This window comes from Helianthus annuus, chromosome 1, assembly GCF_002127325.2.
Source record: "Helianthus annuus cultivar XRQ/B chromosome 1, HanXRQr2.0-SUNRISE, whole genome shotgun sequence".
NCBI lineage: Eukaryota > Viridiplantae > Streptophyta > Magnoliopsida > Asterales > Asteraceae > Helianthus > Helianthus annuus.
The window spans coordinates 5122999-5145289 of NC_035433.2; positions in this window are offsets into that span (position 1 = coordinate 5122999).

Sequence of the window (22291 nt, forward strand, 5' to 3'; positions counted from 1 at the left end):
AAGTTAATGGTTGATTGGCTTCAAGGAATTAAATCACCATAAAGTGATGGTGTGGTAGTTATATGAATTTAATGAAATTAAAATCATTTACTAGACTCTTCATATGGAAGATAAACTCTTAAGGAGAGTTTCAAGTCAATTTATTAGTTTTTATTAGAGTTTATTTCTCTAATAAAGTGAGACTTTTACTAGAGTTTTAATGATGACATTTGATAAGTTTTATTAGAGTTTAAATATATAATTATTGAGACTCTTAACTCTTCATATGTGAAACTCTTGAGTAGAGTTTTAATGGTGACATTTGATGAGTTTTATTAGAGTTTAAATATATAATTATTGAGACTCCTAACTCTTCATATGTGAAACTCTTGAGTAGAGTTTTAATGGTGACATTTGATGAGTTTTATTAGAGTTTAAATATATAATTATTGAGACTCTTAACTCTTCATATATGTGAAACTCTTGAGTAGAGTTTTAATGATAACATTTGATGAGTTTTATTAGAGTTTAAGTCTATAATTATTGAGACTCTTAACTCTTCATATGGTGAAACTCTTGAGTAGAGTTTTAGTTGTGAAATTTGATGCTTTAATTTGGTCATGTTATATATATAATGACTTAAAGTTTTCTAACATGTGTGTTAGAAAATTTGTATCACGAATACGAGGTTAGAGATTGTTCATAATGGACATAAATGTTTTATGTAAACATTTAATTGCCTATGTGTGCATTAAAACTGATGAGAAACAGTTTATTTTATAAACTATATCTTTGGAAAACGTTTTATGTAAACGTTCGATTCTATAATGTGCTTGTTATAACATTTTTTTTAACATGTGTGTTAAAAAAATGTTATTTGGTGAAAACAATTTGGTGTTGTTGTGAACAAATTTAATTGTTCAAGTTTACTACTTAAATGTAGTATTTGTAACAACTTGGTGTTGTTTTAAGCATAAATGTCCAAGTTTAAAGTTTCAAGATGAAATGGAAAACTTGTACTTACAAATGCATGGAGTCTTATTGAGGGAGTACCTCAAGACACGCCATGGGACAATATTGTTGAGAAGATTTCGGTCAGATTATAAAGTGTTGAAGATAAAAGCACTTTGCTATTTGATGTCTACATATTGTCTATGCTTCCGTTTAAATTTCAAAAGTGATTGCCACTTATGATTTAGTTTCCAATGTATTAATTTTATTGTTTTGTGTTCAATATCTTCGGATAACACATGCAATTTTTTACAAAGAAATAAATCACTAATGGTTGTGACGTATAAATTATTTTTGTGGAAAATAATTATATCGTCGGTTATACATTGTTTAAAAGAATATGATTTTAAACGGATAGCAGATGAAAAATACTTGGACATAAACAACTTGAGAGTTGTTACATTGACTAAAAGTCAAAGATGAAACATCAAATGTATAACCACATCATGAATGAGTAATGAAAGAACGTAGTGAGTGTATTGAGATGAAATACACTAACAACATTCATGTCGCATACTTCATTAGAAGTCATTGAAAAATTCACAAGTGTGAATTCTAACATATGAAAGTAAAAGTACTATATGTTATTGTATACCTTTAATAAATCTTGCGAGATTTATAAGTAGATGCGTCTACCACTTGATTATTGTTAGATCTATATGGAGATTTTACATTCATTAGGAGAGCATCCTAAATATACATATCTCCTAATGAATAACAATAGATGTGTGCAAATCACTTATGGCAAAATTATGAATGCCATGTTGTTGAGTGTCGATCTAGTTAACTCTATCTCACACATAATAGTGATTGTAGACAAGAAACATTCATCTTGTTGGTGATGAATGTGTTCAACAAGTGACTTGGATTAAGACTTATGTTTAAGTACTTACGAGTCAATGGTAGATTGTTGGAGATCAAAGGTAATCAAGTTATGTTCCTTAAATGAATGATGAAATTTAGCTTTGTGCTATATACAATAATTTGTGAGACCTTCCTAAATATTGATGTTTTAGGATTATAAATAAGTCTCATTATTTTGTCTTAACAAGGGATGAATGTTGCAAAGTGATATTATGATATCCTTAGGGCTGTGAAGAATCAGAATGATGCATCTTCTGTTCACATGCTAAAGTATTGTAGTCTAAAGCATGCTAGACTAGTACTTGGTTAATTATGGGTCTTGACGGAGACTAATTAACTCTAAACATTCAAATGTGTATGAACACAAAAAGAATTTGTGTATGGACAAAGTTGAGAGAGAATTTTCATTCATTATAAGGAAATGACATGTAACTTTTAAAAGTTTGTTCGAAAAAGCTAATGAGGAGAACTCATTGTCTAAGCTTATTCTAGATGTTAAATTAGAATTATTCTAAGTTGGTGACAAACTTATGACAATGGCATGTGTTGCTTTGGTCAGCTCGGAAGCTTGTGTAAGCTAATGCAATATGAGTTGAATTCACTGATACAATAAGGTTGGTCTTGTTCAATCATATGTGTATAAATGTCGCCATAAGTGGTGTTACGGAAATGTTTATCAAATGGCAAGAAATGTGGGGGAGGAACCATTTAAGAAACAACCCTATAAGGGTATGTAGAAATGGTTCTCATTAACACATCTAAATGTTATCCAATAACACTTAAATGTGGGGGGTGTCTTGCATTTGTTTTTAGCAATAAGGATTTTGTAATCCAATCTAACATTGCAAATAGACGACTAAGTGGAGGACACAAAGGTCGTAGTGTATAATGGAGATGTGTTTGCCTTAAATGATACACGTATCTTACGAAGACATATGTTATAACCAAATTCAGATGGCCACTGAGGTTATAGTCTTAGAAGTTGACAATAGGCAAAATTAACTTATGAGTTAAGAACACATCATGACAACTGATCTCAAATACGCAAAGTTATTTGCTAATGTTATGGATCCAACAACCTGAGGGTTTATTAGAGATCAAGTTGTGGAATGGGACTGAAGCCCTTAAAAAAATGAAGTTCATATGATGGAAACCTAACTCAGTAGACTGGAGATCCCAAGAATTGAGTTCAATAGGAAAACCTAATTGTATGAATAAGCGAGGTCACTGTGGGGGAATAACCCTACGCATTTAATAAGGTAGTTTATTATAAAGATTAATAAACTTCCTAGTCCATTCCTAAAAGTGACAAGTGTGAGGCTAAGCATAATATGTGGTAAATGATTTGGATAGATCACGGTAACCACAATGCTTTTAATGATCTAAGGAGAATCACCTATGTTAGAGAGAAGTGGGGTCGCTTCGAATGGAATTGAGGGCACAATTCCTAGAGCTCTCGCAGAACCAGGAAAGTGTTCCACGACCATTATTGGACACGACTATGAGGAGATGACCCGGCTAGGGAGAGTCTTGTGTGAAGTGTATTGTCGTCTACACAAACGGCAGACGAGTTCAAAGACATCGAGATCTACTCAGAGCTAGTGGGCTAAGTGCATTTCATGAGCGAAGGTTCAAAGGGTAACACCTACCTATCGTATGCAAAACTCAACTGTCGAGGTTCCATTGGATTTTTGTGTGTTTTGATTAATCTCCATTCATGTGGGGGATTGTTGGAAAATTAGAATAATGTGAATGGAAATTAATTTAGTGATAATTTATGGGACTCTTCATGGTGACAAACTCTTGAGCAGAGTTTTTATGTCACTTGATTAGCTTTTATTAGAGTTTTTATTTCTCTAATTAAATACCTAATTAAGTGAAACTTTACTAGAGTTTTATGTCTCTAATAAAATCACCATTTAAGAGAAACTTTTCATAACCCACATCTCTTGTAAAAAAATAGTAGGCTTTGTGCCTCATTTTGAGATAGAGAAAAATGCTAGAAAAATACAAGAGAAGGGATACAAGAAATATACATGAATATATGGAGAGTTCTTGGAAAGAAGAAATACTTGGAGACCCATGTGATGGGTACTTAGAGAAATATGTTTTCTCTATACGATTTCATCACCTTTGTATCATAATTTTCCACAAGTTCTAACACTACAATTACCGGGTGTAACCTTGGGCCCGTGAGCCATCTCCGGCAGTACAGACTGCTTCGGCTGTTGTACCCTGGGAGACAGACGCGTCATCTTTAGTAGAGGCGCGCAATCTGTTTTAAGGGAAGCGTGTTGAACACGTGCCTCAACCAATTCGTCAACGTTTTAGTGTGCTCTTTGTTGCAGTCAAGTAGTATTTTTCAAGACTCAAGATGATGAATACTCGAGTCTAGGATGCTATCAAGTGCGCGTGAAGGACCCACCAGAGATGCCGCTTGAATTAAGATTGGTATATATAATTATATTTATATTCTTTTATTTAGTTATTGCAACCAGTATTGTACCATGATATTTCCTAAGAATAACGAGAGTCTCGTTACGATATATTTTGTAATTATATTTTACAAAAGGTGAACCTATTTCCTACACATCATTTGTTGAGAAGAAGAAGAATCTCGATATGGGTTTTCAAATCTATTTTAAATAGGTAAAGATCAATATTAAATCGTATTACTTAGATCGTAGAGAGAACATATACTACTTTTATATGGGCAACTTGGAAAGTATCATTAATACAAAGTCTTACTTAGAGATAGTGGTCACTTCTTTTTGTCTCACTAATTAATCTTGACGACGATATCCTCTTGATTAATATATGCAGTGATCATCTCTTGTACATCTCACTAATACCATTTAATCTTGACGATGATATCCTCTTGAATATATCACTGGTCTATGTAATGATCATCTCCCGTACATCTCACTAATACCATTTACACTAATCTAAGTAATGATCACCTCTCAAACATCTCACTAATCTAGGTAGTGATCACCTCTTGCACACAACAATGGCATCAACATTTTTTTTCTCAATTAAACACAATATTAGTGTTGCTCTTTTTCTTCATTTCATTTCATGATGTATTATGGATTGTGAAACAAATTTACTTGGAGGAAAAGATATGCGAACATTTTTTGCTCTAAAACCTAAATTCATAATAACAATACACTCTCAAATTTGGTGTAATGGCAAATGAGCCAAAGAAATAAAGATGATGCAAACAATCATGTATCAAATTAAATAAATTAATATTGGCGCATTTCGAGCTATTATTCTAAATTGCAAGCTCGGCTTCTGAGTAGTTTTTCAATCTCGAACTCCGCTTTGACACAAGTCAATCAATTATTTTTGTACACTTGTAATTATTTTTTATCGTTATTTTTAGTTATAATTTTCAAATACAACAAAATTAATATAATATGTGTTCATTCAGGTCCTTGTATATTCATGATTAAATCTTCGATTTGTGTTCTTGATATCCAACAAATGTGTTATCCTTCTCTGATTAAATTCAATGTTGGTTCTTTCAAAATTCAAATGTAGTGTAATGGATTAAATCATAATCTAACCAATACAATTGCACAACCATATACAAGCATCATCCGGATCCTAACTCTGGTCAGAAGTAGATGGCTTAGCGGCGTTATGTGTGGATCCTGGTCCGGGTTAGTGATTGTTGTATGAGCGGAGGTAGTGTACAAGCAGGGGTTGCAACCCTTGCTCGTAGTGAAAAATACGTCTCAACTCCGTCTACATAGTGTTCCAAAAAAAATATTTGGGATACCCCTGAATTTTTTTGGTAGATCATTGTTGACCGCAAAGAGGCATTCGGGTCTCTAAGGCTCCATTGATTATGTCAAAGCATTGAGACGAAGGCTTACTGAACAGATCATTTGGCGGAGTGTATATGTAGGGAAAAGGCAAGGCCAGAATAAGATTACCGAATCCACTCAGCCTACTGCGCCCGAGAAGATGGACCCTGCGTTTGTGGGCTAGAAGCTGCGCGGTAATCTTATTCTCGCCTTCTACATATCTGCCTTGTCAAATGACCTAACCAGTAGGCCATCATCTCTGTGCTGTGACATATTCAAAGAGCCTGTGATTTCTGTTTAGAATACGAATGAACTGATGATGTAGAAATTGTGAAAAAGTAAATTAGAAGACACAAAAGAGAACTATGTATCCTTTTTATAGAAGATCAAATTATTAATTAATCGTTTATTTTCAATTTAAATTTTAAAAGTACATGCACCTAAGATAAATAAACCATATCAACTCATGTTTCTTTTCCTAACTAGTTATTTTTCACCCGCGCGTTGCGGCGGGACCCAATAACTACAAAAGGCGTGTCAGCAACGGCAAACATATACCGAATATCAAAACATAAATAAAATGACGTGGTAAGGATAGTCACTCCGTCATAAAAAAAAGATTTTAAATAACCTAATATATAATAATAGGACCCACACGTCCTACACGTTGGAAATTCGGTTGTTTTCAGTTCAGTTATTACGGTGCTAAAACGTTAAAATATGGATGAGCTCGGTACCGGTAACGGCAGCGAAAGTACCAATCCGAAAAATCATCAAAATTAGGTACCGGCACCGAAAATGCTCGGTACAATACGGTATGATATTTGAAGGTAAAAATCAATAAATACAGGTATGGTGCTAGACCGGTGTCGAACCGGTAGGTACTGGTACGGCACCGGTATTTAAGGGTGAAAACCGGTGAATACTTGTGCAGAACCGGTAAATACACCGGTTTGGTAAATTTGAGACCGGCACCTATACCCGATACCATTTGCTTATCTCTTAATAATGTTACTATTCATTCCATTCTAATTTTAAATTTTAAATTTTAAATTAATTTTAAATAATTCTAATTCTAATTCTAATTTAATAATAAATCACTTTCACTATTCATTCAGTTTCCTTTTTATTATTTATTATTTATAGATTACTAGTGTACATACCCGTGTGTTACACGGACTGAATATTTTGATTAACTTTAATAAATCCATGAAATACTTGAGTGACATCTTGTGATAAACTATTGTTGGATTTGATAAGTGGTACATATAAAATTTTAAATTCAAAGAGGCCCTAATTAAATCTGGATATCGTGATAAACTATCCACGACTCTATCCCCCTTTTTAAAGATGATACTATATTGCATTATCAAGGTTCAAAACTGTCACTCCTTTCACCCTAACTCATATAATTTAGCAAAAACGTCAACATGAACAACTGGAATAACGTATTAATTCTAATCGTAAGTGGTAGAAAATTGAATATTTTGATTCTAGGTTGCATTTAGAGTTCTACTAACAGGTGGTCTTAATAGGTTTAGTTTCAGATTGTTGATTTTGTAGAGTTTTTTAGATCACAAGGAGAGTCTTGAAAAAGAGTCAAAGGAGCAAGCTTTAAAAAAGGTTTAAAAACATTTGTAAGGAAAATAGATGACTGCAAGGTAGAACACACAAGATTTAGAGGATTAATTGGTTATTTCAGACCAAACACAAGTCTTTGCTTTTAAGTTCTTTGGTAAGATAATTGCTTAACATAATAAAAAAATAAATAAATGGTACAACTCACCCAACACTTAACGCACATACGATATCTTTAGAACAATTGGTAACAAACTAACATTCCCAATCATTTTTTTTAAATATGGACCATATTGTCCACTAAGTAACTACTAAACACATGTAACCACATTAACATAATACCTTAAACAAACACACTCTCACTAAGGCCTACGCTGGTTTGGCAGATGTATCTTTGTTAGTCACTTAACAAAAACACAAAAAACTAAACCTTGATAGAAGGTAGTTCACAGTTATCAAAGATTAAGATTCATGAATCAAACTATCAATCTAGTGATCCCAGTGAAAAACATACTAACCCTTGCGAATACTGCATATCAAACCGTGAGAATTGATAAAAGGTAGCAACCATATTCCAAATACAAACAGAAATTATGAGAAAGAGATGATAAATGGGTAACCTTCAAGAATCGCTGAGAATCACAAGTCTACCATCGCCGGGTACGGCTACCCATATTATAAAATCTCATAGATTATAAGAAAGAAAGAGAGTTTAATGATAACACCGATCACTTATATATAGCTTAATTAGGCGGGATTGAAAGAAAACAATAACAAATAGAGTGGATTTGAATATTACTAACCAAAACGATATAAAATCAGGATCAGTAAGATGTTTGATGAATGGGGTTGGATATGCAATTAGAATGAATTGAAAAGGAACGTCATATTCAAAAGAAATCTAATGTTATAAATATAAAAGGAATGGAAAATTAATGATTATAGGGATTTAGTTTGACCTTCAGGTTTTCGATTGAGAGCGTCAAACAGGAACGCCAATTGCAGATATAATTGTTATTTTGTTAACTTAATTAATTAGTTATAACTAACTAATATTTTTAATAAATCTCTAAATTGTAAAAAAAATTCCCTCCAAAATTCTGGATTGTGAAGGGTACCACGTGGCAACTCAAATTCTTCATTTATTAGATAGGATAGATGTGTGTTTCGTTTTGGTTGTGTCCTAATTTCTAGCCAATATTAACTGCTTTTTCTTTAACTAATTTTTTTAGACATACATCCACCCTAAAATACATAAACCATGATTATGATACTATAAGTTTTGATATAGATAATCTAATCTAATCTAATATTAATTAACGTACAATTAAAAGACTCCAAATAATGACACATGTCATCCTCTCCTTCAATCTCATAAATTTTATTTATATTTGTTTAATAAATTTCTTTTAATATTAATCTATACTATATAATAAAAGAAACCTGTTTTGGGACACTTGTCATTCTCTCATTTAATTGATTAAAATTATTAACTGCAACAAATTTAAAATCAAAACTCAAGTAAAAATAAATAAATAAAACGGTACGTATTCAATACTATCAATATCCCCTCATTTGTTTTTTTAAAATTTGGAAAAGTGTACGTAGCAATGTTTTGTCCCCTTATCTATACTATATAATAATATTTAATATAATCTAATCTAATACAAATAATAATAATATTTAATCTAATCTAATACAAAATCTTATTATTAATTCAATAACCTATTGTTAAACTAAAACTTCAATAGAATCTTAAATCCTAGCTAACAAGTTTCGAAATTCATAATAATATTAATATGTTAGACTAAATATATTATTGATATATATATAAAATATATTATTTATATATATAACTAAAATTATTATCAATAATATTAATAATAGGTTTAGAATCAAATACAAAGATTCAAAAAATAAGAAGTCGTACAAAGGGTATCAAATAGACTCTGATTGACCTCATTCAACCGACATTAGAGTCGTCTTATCGAACTCTACGACATTAATTAATATGTACGAGTTGATGGATTACATTTATATTAACTGATAATATGGTATGTAAATGCCTGTGTCTTTGTTTTGCATTTACAGGAAATATCTATACTATATAGTTTAAATTGTTCAACCCGTGTAACACACGGGGAACTAACCTAGTATTAATATTAATTAATAACCAATATATAGATATCATTTATTTTTATCCTTATCTTTAGCTAAAATTAATAAATAACTTCAATTTTGCAATTTAGACCCTTTGTTTTTTTTACTTTTAACCCAAAGTTTTTCATCTTTTGCAATTTAGTCTCAACTCTTTTTTATTTTCAATTTTGGTCCACCATACTTTTTATCTTTCCCAAGTTCTTCATTTCGTTCTAAATTTTGTGAGTTGTTAATATAAGTTAGTTTCATAGCTAGGTTGGATAGCAAATTAACTTTAGGTGTCCACTATAGGATTGAAACCCTCAACCACTTAACAATTAACACATTAAGAAACACCTTTATACCTGTAGAGTACAAGTATATCGTAGTTAGTGATTTGATTTAGTCACGAACTTTGCCTGATTAATGGACCGACCAAAAATAATTACGAGGGGTTTATGTACGATTTCACAACCCTTTCTAATATTAAATTCGTCTATCGAGATTCTATGTCACACCCCCAAAATCCACCTGCGGAGTATCACCGCTTGGGAGCGTGACTGACCAGGATCAAGCCACCAATCATATTGAACATGTAATAAATAGTAATAATTATCCATCAATACGAAAGGTGTTTATCAAACCAACATAATTAAGTGTAGCGGAAGCATTTATGTAAAACCCAAACATAAGTATTAATGTGTGAAATATCATAAGTGTTCAAATAGCATTCACGATCCTTTGCCCACAACGACCTGCTCCTCATTGTGCAAGCTCCATAAGTACCTAAGGTCCTGCAAGGCATGCAACAAACAATCAACAACTAGTTGAGCGAGTTCACAGAAAGTAAATGCGTACAGTAAGTTCATGAGTATCAAGTGGCTCTACTGGGCCAATATAGGTTTCTATTGGTGGGGGCTTCCCAAATATTAATCCACTAGACTATGCGTAACCATAAGTGTTCTTCACAACCGAGAACAGTAATACGTACAAGTTTACGCAGGATTTACGTAAGTATCCTTCACAACCGAGGATAGGGTACGTGGGGGTTTACGTAGGTTTTACGTAAGTGCCTGACACAACCGATGCAGTAGTGAGTTTCCGTTCACGCAGGTTTTACGTGAGTATCCTTCACAACCGAGGATAGCGAGTAGCATAAGTGTACATAGGTTTTACGTACGTGTCCTGCACAACCGAGGACGATGGTATGGTAGTCTAGTAATGGTATCCGTATGAATCTATTCAACCTTATCCTTTCAATCCCATTCCCAACACCCCGGGAATCCCGTGCCTTGGTAAGAGTGTGAACTCACCTTGGTTTGCTCGGCAGATACACAATATAAAGGTTCTTGAACTAAAGTGGTCAACCACGTCCTAACAGGGTTACCACACAAGTCAGGTTTTGGCTCAAGTATTGCACACAATTATCACATAAGATAGCATATAGGAAACACACACGGATCATGGCAAATACGCAACCTCATGTTCAACAGTTATATCATATTCAAGGTTGGGCTCGCACAAGTCCAATCGTCTTGTGCGATCCACCATATGTTTCCCAAACATACCCGGCCCAATAATCAAACCCATCAGAATACGGCCCAAATAATATACGTAAGTGACATTGTGCGATCCAGTTGAACTTGTGCGATCCAACTGATCTTGTACGATCCGGTTGGGTTGTGCGATCGGTCTTTGGGCTTGAGGCCCAACAGTAGTTCATTATCATACACAGCCCAATGGATAATATACTTGTGCGATCCGATTGGGCTTGTACGGTTGAGGACCCTTGTGCGATTCAGACATGTTGTGCGATAACTGGGTTGTGCGATGTGGTTTTGGTCTGTGCAACTGAACATTTGGGCTGTCCGGCCCAACAGCCTTAACAATATCTACATATGTGTGTGGCCCAACACCTTGTGCGATCCACACCAGCTTGTGCGATCCACAAGGTGTTGTGCGATCAGGCATGACATCTTGTGCGTCTAACCTTGTGTGATCAGATAAGCTTGTGCGACCAGATCAGTTGTGCGACGGATCTGCTTGTACGTGTGGGCATCTTGTGCGATCAGTAAACAAATTCCGGAATTCAGGTCAATCGGTTACAATCTTAACAGTCTCCAACTTCAACACAATCAATCCCAATTAATCGGTTTCCATGTTTAACAATTACCAATTAACACAAACCCACAAATCAGTTAACCCAAATATCGATCAAACATGGCAATTTCATCTCAATTCATATGAACCCTAATAATCACACTCATGAACAACATATCTTGAATAAACATGCGGACTTAACAACATGAAGCCGATTTATGAACATCAACAACAATCAAACATCATATCCGATTCAAAAGACAGAAGCATATCAGCCGATTAGCATCTATTCGGTACTAACCATCAAATCTAATTCAACCCAACATCAATTCATCACAGCCGAGATCATATATATCCGGTTTAGTTAACAATTAGTTCATGCAGTTTATCAATCCTATGATCAATCATGGCCACAACAAACAACCAACATAAGCAATAGAAATAATATTAACACTAACCGAATTAGAGAAGGAGAAGAGAGTGATCCGTATGAAGATCTTGTGCCGTCGGGTTCCAAGCAAACGAGAGAGAGAGCAAATAGGGTTGTTGTGTGTATTATGTTTTGTTAAGAAAATAAGAGATGGTTACTACTCCCTAAGGGTTATGCGTGTGATGTGTGTGTGGGCCGAACCCTAACATGGGCTGCCCTATAGTCCGTAAACAATGTGTAGCCCAAAGGCTTGTGCGGTCGAGTGTGGGTGTGTAGTTGTGCGACCCGGTCATAACCATGCATACATACATTACATACACAAAGCATAACAATCATACTTTCAATTAATCGCTCAAGTTCATATTATCACATATCGTGCACATACATCATAACGTTCATTAATCGAGGTATCATATAGACACGTAACGTTACATCAAAGTAAGTCTAAAGTTCGAGTTGTCACATTATCCCCAACTAAAAAGAAATTTCGTCCCGAAATTTGGTATGCACTCACTGAGGAAGCTAGGTAAGTTATAACGTTCACTGGTTTTCCTGGGGTGTCACATTCTAAATCAAAGAAATCAGTTTCAAACGGAAGGTTAGAGCAAATTACAAATCATGGGTTGGTAGACGGGCAACAAGCTGCGCCGCCACCCCCTTTTGAATTGCAAATCCTACTCGGCTAAACACATAACTATGGCCTACAGACACTGTCGCATGCGCAAGTGCTGCCTTTTGAACCCGCTTCAAGAAACCGGACGCCACAGGGCCAGACAACCAAAGGTATCGAACGCGAAAGGAAGGAAGGCATGTTGATTATCTCACGGGGGTGTCGCCTCTTGCCGGTTCCAGGGGCAGTGGTTTTGTTTCAGGGCAAGCGACGCGGAAGGCTGAGGCGGGGAAAATATCCAAGCACGAGCATTCTAAATTGAACAGTTTGTAGATCGTTTTAAGGAAGTATGTAGATTGGATGTGGAGATATAAAGATGGGGGTTCTCGGCCTAAGTAACCTTAAAGACACAAATTTCGCCCTCCTTTGGAAGTCGATGTGGAGATGTAAAAATGAGCCGAACAATCTTTGGAAAAAAAAGTGATCGATGTGGCATAGTTGAACCGTGCTTAGGTTGGCTCGGCCAGGTGCAGATCTTAGACCAAAGGGATAGAAGGGAATGGCTTGGCGACACTCATGATGGCTTATTTGTTATCGAAAGCTTTATTATCCAAAGAAATGCACTACAACAGTCGACAAGTCTTTAAAAGGTGTAGGTAGATCCCAAAAATGCAATATTTTGGTGTGGCGCATGAAGTTGGATCGGATCCCTCACTTGCGGCCCTGATACGTGGTCGAATAACAGTGTTCGTATTTGCGTAACTTGCTGTTTTTACATGGGTTTTAATTTCGAATAGCCTACTTTTTATTAAAATTGTGTTTTGCAGGTTTAATGAAGTTTAAGGTGCTTTTTGGGAGCTTTATGGACCACCGGGACGAAAAACGGACCACCGGAACATCAAACGGGTCAACCGGGATCAAGATTTGAGGAAAACGGAGAAGTAGACATGTGGGCACCGTCGCCGACGCCCTCCTGGGCCGTTGGCGACGCCATCTAGTTAACCTCGTCGTCATAAAACATGCGTATCCAGTGCATTAGATCGTCGGACGGATTTCAGAGTTCTGCAGGGCGTCGCCGACGGGGCATCAGGCCGTCGGCAACGGCCCGTCGTTTCTGATGCGCGAATTTACTTGTTGTTTGATGTTTTTGACGAATTAAAAGGGAAGATTCACCATCATTACGGGGGTTACACTTCTTAGAGAGTTTGAATTGAGTTCTTGGAGCCATAATTCAGATATACTTGAAATCTAATCCATCCATAACACACGAACTATCATCCGATTCATTCCATACCACCATCCAATTCATCATCATCTCTTTCCTTCAAAACCCTAGTTCATCCATCCATCCATCAATCCATTCATCACCATCACCTCATTCAAACCCTAATCATCATCCTTCAACTAATTACAAGATTCAAGATGTTCACTTCCAAGCTTCCAATATCCGGTGATCAAGTTCTATCGATCATGCGCGACTAATTTCTCGGAGGTTTCACCCCGGTGTAGACTTTTGTAAGATTTAGGTTTTATTATGTGTTTGATGTTTGGTTTGTGACAAATTGAATTGCATTTGAATCTTAGACAATTGTCCTACGTTTGTATTGAATTTATGAATTGTCGAATGAACGATTAAATTTGACTTTATGAAACGAATACACGTATTTATGCCTTGTCTTTTGATAGGATTTACAAGTCCAAGGCAACAAAGTGCATCGTGGTCCGTTGTCTATAACGTTGATAGCGATTGGCATCTAAGCTTTGTGATTTCTAACCCGTTAATGAACTAATTGGATTAAACCAAATTACAACGTGTAGTAACCCTAGGTCTTGCATTTGTTGAACGGGGTGTTAACCTTGTTTGTCTATCTTGTTTTATAATCGTTAATCACAGTTTCCTTGCAATCAATCAAATCAATCAACAAACTTGTTATTTCATTTCAACATCTTTTTAAAACAAACAAAAAACTATAAAAATAATCTAGTAAGCTTCATAATAGTGACACACCTATAAAATCAATCAAGTCCATTCGCAAACTACATACTCTTCGTGGTTTAACCCCTTACTACCACTAACTACTTGTTAAGGGTATTTGGGCATATAAATCTTATATTTGACCGGAGCGCGACACTCCGATCAGGCCCTAAGTAGGAGGAATATTGTATTTGGAAATCAGGTTTGTGTTCTTTGTGAGTCGACCACAGAAACGGCAAAGCATTTGTTTACTTCGTGTTACATTACTTCGGTGGTTTGGCCTCATATTAGCTCGTGGTCCCGGATAAGTCTGATCTTTGCATTCCACATAAGGGACTTGTTTGATCTTCACGAGGAAGTCGGCCAAATGGGGCAAAACTGGTTGGCGAACACCAACTCATACCCTCATACGACTGATTTGGTTAATCTTGCTTGTCATAAGACCCACATGATATCATATGATCCATATGACATGTCAATAGTGTGTTAGGGTGTTTCTTTAGCCAAGCACTATTTATAACTAATACTTGAGTAAAGTAAATTGTCAAAATCGTCCATGAGGTTTGGGCATCTTTGTCTGTTTCATTCAAAATGACTTTTTGTGTGCATTGTAGTCCTTCGCCTTTATTTTTTAACGTTTTCATCCTTAATGTTGACAATTTATTGCGATTTTCGTCCCTCAAAAAATGGCCCTTATGGATGAAAATGACAAGATTTCAAACTTTTTAGATGAAAATGACATCTCATAGAGGAAAGTCCCAAAAATGGTCAAACCTTATGGCCTAAAATGACACTACTCATTTGAATATTTTGTATTTCTCTAGGCAGCTATTAATCATCAATGTTAAAGTCTAATATCTAAACCTTTATTGGTTTGGTGGTTCAACTTGAATGGTTTTGTTTTGAGGTGTAAATGGATTTTTTTATTGTCAATTTTAAATTATAAAAATGGTTCATGCTTATAATTAATACAAGTTAAAACAACCTGTTCCGAAATTTAAACAGGAAGAACCGTTAAACCGGCAAACCATCGATTCCGAACCGTTTGGATCTCAATCTGGCCGACTTCCCTTGGTTTGATATGAGATCAAGCATGTAAATTACCTTTGTCTGTTTCAACTTAGTAATCTACCATAGTACAATATAAAGAAAACAAATAAACCAAATAAAGTAAAATAAACTTCGCATTACCTGACTGAGCTTATCATATGCTAACATGAATAAAATAAAATAAGCTTGTGCATTACCTGACTGAGCTTATCATATGCTAACATGCATAAGAGCTTTTGGGTCTCTCAATGTATTCACACCCAATAGACAGAAAAAAAAAAGGATAATTTTGGGTCTCTTAAGCATTGACATCCATTCAATCATTTTTTCACCTAAATTACACTAAAATACACTACATTTTCTCTCTCCTTTTCAATTAAATAATATATTTTTATACCTTTATCATTATCTTTTCTCTCTCTTTCACTCACAACCACTTTCAAAATATATTAAAAAATTATAGGGGGTGAACAGTGTATTTTCAAATATACAGATGAACAATAACATTTTCTCTCTCCTCCACTCACAACCACTTTTTATACTCTTCATATTATAAAAACCCCACTCACACAATTTAGTGGAATGGATGTGAATGCTCAACAGAGCAATTTATTACCAAGTGTAGGAAACATTAGGGTGAGAGGGGCACTCCCCTAAGAGGGGAGTCCCCTCTCTTACGCATAACCAATCCTCGTGTGCCACGTCAACTCCCCTCTTAAACTCCCCTCACACCCTCAATTTGATGGCGCCACTCCCCTCTTAACTCCCCTTGTTTTTTTATTCAAAAAAAAAGGAAAAGGTTTTGATTGGTTGAAAATCAGGCTGGCCCACCATCTCCCCATCTCCTTCATCGGTGACTTCTCCCCGCTGCCACTCACCGAATTGGGTCACCGCAGGGATGGCGGCGGTGTTCCCGCTCGGGGAATAGGGTCACCGAAATGCCTCCCCGCTTGTCACACCCCGATTTCCACGTGTATCACCGATGGGCCCGGTGGGGGATTACCGTGACGTAGTTGGCAACAATATAGTCAAACCACACAATTATATGAATGCACAGCGGAAGCATAAAGATAAATATAATTCAACCTTTTGAATGTAATATCAAGTGTATTACAGAAGTCGAATTGTATCCACAGGGGATCATAAATAAAATAAAGTATTGTTCAATCAGATATAGCATCAAGTTTGCGAGACTATTCGTGATGCTAGGGAGCTATTACCAGCCAAATTTCGTGTAGTACCTGCACTTAATCTTTTGGGGAAAATAAGTCAGTTTACACTGGTAAATACGTTCAACTGACACATTTGAAAATGTTTATTAAAATTGATTTGAATGCACGAGGCACAAACTCTTTTATAACTTGGGAAAATTATTAAAATCTTGTGAACGAATTACATGTCCTTTTATGTGTTCAGTAGCCCGGATCCTGTCCGAGTTAAAGATTAATAGACACACTACATTGCGTAAAACCGTAGTGTAAAAACCAACGGCTACGTCTTTTAATAATAATGTCGACATAATATACCGGGTGTACGCCTACACCGGGATGTCGAGGTCGTGGCCATTTCGTAAAATGATGCCAAGAATATCCGGGACAACGGTCATTAACCCCCCAAAGGCTTTTAAGTAACAAGACTGTTTAAATGAGCCGATCACATTATTCAATTAACCACCTAAGCGATGGAAGATATGATGCTCAATCAAGCGGTATTAATATACCGTATCCCAAGCCCGTATAAGGGAAAATATGTAACACCCTTAAATTTATACTCGAATTAATTGCTAATTTATACCAAAAGATGATAACTTAACATAAGTTTCAAAAATATTATACGCCTTAGTCAACTAATGACTAAGGTAGAACGTACTAAGTCGTTTAAGAATTTGTTTACAACCCCAGAACAACTAATTAACAAGTTCAAAACATAGCGGAAGCTTCAAAATGGAGTGTTCGGTTCTTCATTAAATCACTTGATCGCCATCCATGAGACCCACCTAAATACCTATGATCAACCATCAAATCATTAGCTTTGACGTTAATAAATAATAGGATTTCAAGGTTTAACATCACATTGAAAATAAGAGAAGTATAAAAGTTTTCCAGGCTCCACCGTAACTTACGGTGCCACCGTAAGTTACGGTGAGTGCTGGAAATCCTTGGATCCACCGTAAATCAGTAGAAATCTACCGTAAATTCTTAATCTCTACCGTAAATTACGGGGACACCGTAATTTACGGTAGCACCTGGAAATTCATGTTTTTGTTTGGTTTAAGCATTCCGTCCAAAATCCCAACCGTCGGATTTCAGTATTCTGCAGTATCAATGTAATAAAAGTCTGATATTTCTAGCACATCATGTTATAACCAACTACATTCAACAATCTATCATATTCCGGAGTGTAAATCATGTTTTACTTGATTATTTGACCCGTTTGGCTTGTCTATGGAATTCCTTCCTTTATGACAACTACCAACGAGTTTAATTCATCATTCAACCGAGTATTCAATATAACAATACCATCGCTTTAATTCATAACAACTAGTAATTTGATATTCAACTACAATGATCTAATTTCACTTAATGTAACGGGTCATGTTACATACCTTTAAAGTAAACCTTTCAACGTGCATCCACACCGGTTTGTCCGCTAGATGCCCCGGCTTCCTTCCCTAAAGAGTTCAAGCACTTTATGTTTAGAACTCCATGTTTTACACACATAACGCACATTCGTCATACTTCGTATTTATGCGTTTAAAACTTAACAATTCAGTTTTCAAGCCTTCTTTGAGGCATTTCAACAAACATCATGAGGGCAGAATTTCTATATCATTCGTATTCATGTATATGGATTGCTAATTAGTTAACTTAACTTAAATTAAGCTATCATATATCATGTAAACATCATATCTTTCTGGAGCTATCTTCCAAGGTCAATTTACACTAAAATAACCACTCAAAATCCTAGAGTTCATCATCATCATGTAAAACCCACAACCCACCTTCAAGGTGTTCATGGAATTTTCCTTAATTTGGTCATGTTTAGCATGAAATCAGTTAGGTTTCACTTCTAAACACCTCATCACTTCTAATCAAACCTAATAACACACATGCAACATAAATTCTCTGATTTTCTAAAATCATGAGAATTTCAAACGAAGAATTAACACGAATTTTTACATACCTTGGAATCCTCTTGTGATGAGGATCACTAATCTATGTTTAGATTTCGATTTGGACTTGATTTGGGCTTTCAATTTGAGCTTTTTGTGACAAGTTAGGGTTTTGAAGATATCCCCTGGTCGTCCCCTTCTCTCTTGATCGACCAAACACCAAGTTTTTGGGTGTTTTGTTTTGTTTTGTTACTAATTGTGACTTAAGTTTTAGTTTTTGTCAATTCAGGCCCCTCTACTTTGTTCTACACATTGTTTAGTAGGCTTTAACCCCTTCATGAGCTATTTCTAGTTTATCAACTAACTAGGTTAGAAGTTTCTAGTTAGTAAATTTCCGTTTATTTATAATTTATAATTTTAACATAAGGTTTTATATTTTCGGGGTGTTACAAAATAAGTTAAAGTATTTACCTTTGCAAGTATATTCCTTAATGGATTACGTCACAGATAGCTTTTACTGGGGCTCCTATTCTGGAACGAAGGTTTTAATTAACCTATTAGAATCCTAACGGGTCTTTATATTGGCCGTAGCCTAGACCGGTTGGTTCCGAAATATAAACATGGTTTAATCGCGCGAAAAGGCGAAAACCGAGAATGGAGTGTGATTCTGACCCAACAAGTTCAGAGACTTGTTTTATATGGGTTTAAGGTTCACACTCTGGATTTCGGGGTCAAAATAATATGGCTTGACCCATATCGGCTAATTTATGAAAACTAGTTTCATAAGCCGAATCGTGCGCGCAATAGGCGCAACGGTTAACCATGAGAGTCCTACGCTTATTTCCTAAGTCAATATGCCTTAAAGAGGTTGTGGTATCAGTAGGATACCTTCCGTGATGCCCGTAACGAGTTTAAGTTAATATTATGCCCCGTAGGGGTTTTCCGGTCATTTTAAAGACTTTTAAAGAGCTTTTCGAGTTCTACAGGAAATCTGAGTTTCCCGAACAGTTTATAAAGTTTAAAATACTTTATTTATTATTTAAAATCAGTAGCAACTGGAATCGGGTCAAAAGACCTTGTAGAACTCAAGTTTTGGCCGAAAAGGGCATATTCGGTATTTACCGAACTGTAGCCATAACCGCAGGTTATGGGCAGGGTAAAAATTATTAAAAATCTTTAAAATTCCAAAAATATTATTTTACAACAGTGGGTAAAAGTTTTGGTGATGAAATCTTGGTTTAGATAGGCGTTATGCTAATTGCGCCGTTTATTACAAAAGTTTACTTTAATTGCGCTTTTTAGCATAACTCTCATTCTAAACCTCGGATTGTCGTGAAACTTTAAGGACATGCTTATAATTTAGTAAGCAAGGTTATGGTCCGTTCACGCGTCCGAAATACTCGTTTTATTTTAAAAAGGGCGTTACGGTCAACTTTTAGGCGATTAACGGAAATGCGTAAAAGACTCGGACAAACAATGAACCGGTCACAGAGGGTTATACCATCATGTAACCTGGTCCTAAGAGAGTCCTAAGGCATATCTATACCTCACTAAAACGGGTCAGAACTGAAGTCAAAGCAAAAGTCAAACTTTTGCGACATTCGGCTCCGAACCGGTTCAATATAGCAAATGACCGAATCAAACGAGCGTAAACAAGTTTATAAACTTTATATTATGTTTTATGATCATCAAAACAGGTTTCATAGTATATACATTACAGATTATGCAAGATTCGCAAACATAGCCTTCTGTTGACTTTTTAAGCAAGCGTTTGACTCGATATTTGACATAGTTAGAGTGGTGATCATGGGGACCCCTTTCAGAGGTTTATTACCCACACAAATACCATCTCATAACTACTTTTGATTCGACAATCTACTGAACTATTTGTGAGTTATTGCAAAGTCAACCGTTGGTTACGACGGATTGACTTTTAAGCTAAATCTATAGAAATATGAAACCACAAAGGGTTAGACCACTTACAGAAGCTTAAGGCAAGACTTAAGAACACAGAGGAAAGCTTGAGAGCTCCAAGAATGATCAGTAGTTGAGTTTTGAGGTGTGTTCTAAGTTGTGAACAAGTATGCCTATTTATAGTACAAACCAAGCTCCAAGATCATCACACATTGGTCTACAAGTGACCATGGATGATGGGCAGGTGGCCTAGAGTGTTATGGGTCGAGTAGGGGGAGCCCATGCCTCATTTATTGGAGATTTGATCGTTCACAAGCTCAAAAGGCATAAAAATCCAAAGTTTCTGCATCTGGGCGTCCCACGCGGCCCGCATGGAGGAATCATGCACTTTGTACGCGGGCCGCCTGATGTTTAAAAATCAGGCGCGTATCTTAGGGGGCTCGCGGCCCGCCTTCACTTACTCCAAAACCTAACGCGGGTCGCGAGAGGTTAGTTTTTCAGGTTTTTAAAATCTTTTGTAATGATGACGAGAATCTGGTAATTAATAACGAAATCTTTCGTAATTATTAACCTGACCTTTCGGGTTTGAAGGGGTAACTTTGCGGTTTGGCCCTCGGTTAATTACAACTAAGGACCTCATGTTACTTACCCGCATTGTTAAGTCCCCGGTTAGTTTATTAATTATTCTGAAAGCCTTAACTTTCATTGTTGACGCTTTTAACCCTTCTCACACTAATTTGATCATAACTTTCTTGTTTTAAAACGGAACTTCGCGGAATTTATACAGTATATTCTAGTGAGCGTATAATACTGTTACAAAGCTTCGGGAGCGTTAAAGGGTCACTCAGAGGTATAATTAAACATGTTGACACAGTTAACCCCTGTAGCTTGTAATCTCTCACTTTCTTCCGCGTTTCGCTTCCGTACGATCCATGATTTATTCGTTTGAAGGTACAAGCACCACTTAGGGTTACTATACAGTATATTTACCCTTTGTTTGATATTTATAACCCTCGAATTTATATACTTTCAAGGTTTGTCATTATTGCTCCTTTATTTAATATCAATGCCACGTGTAAACAAATGACACGTGTTAACACATCATTGGACACAAAAATTCGAGGTGTTACACCGCTGGTGCCCCGGACCCCCTTAGAAGCAATCTGGCACGTAGGAAACATTTAAAGACAAATGTATTTTAGGAAGATCCAACAGTATTGACAGCCTTACCTTTACCCCGTAAAAATAGAGAGGTTGCTTCTAGTGAGACCACCGGCTCGATAATAATTAACCTATTTCCCCAAGGATTTTCAAACGGCTATAAACATGATAACGAGCATTCAATTCTCTTAATTTGAGTAGGCTATTGCTATACTTTTCTTAATTTTTTTTACAAGATACGTGATTACACATTCAATATAAATCATTACGTGATTGCACATTCAATATGATTTGTTATGATTAATGTTATTACAATTATGATTATTACGTGATTACACATTCTTGAAGGAGAACTTAATTGTTTATATTTTATTACGTGATTAAATCTGTAATGTAATATACGACATTACATAATTATTGTAGGTTGATTGGTTAATCCTTTGTATTATATTATATTTATGCTTAATTCACGAATAGACCTAAAATATTAGGCATTTCGTGAAATATTATGTATTATAAGTTTTATTTATTTTTACTACAATTTGGCATTTCA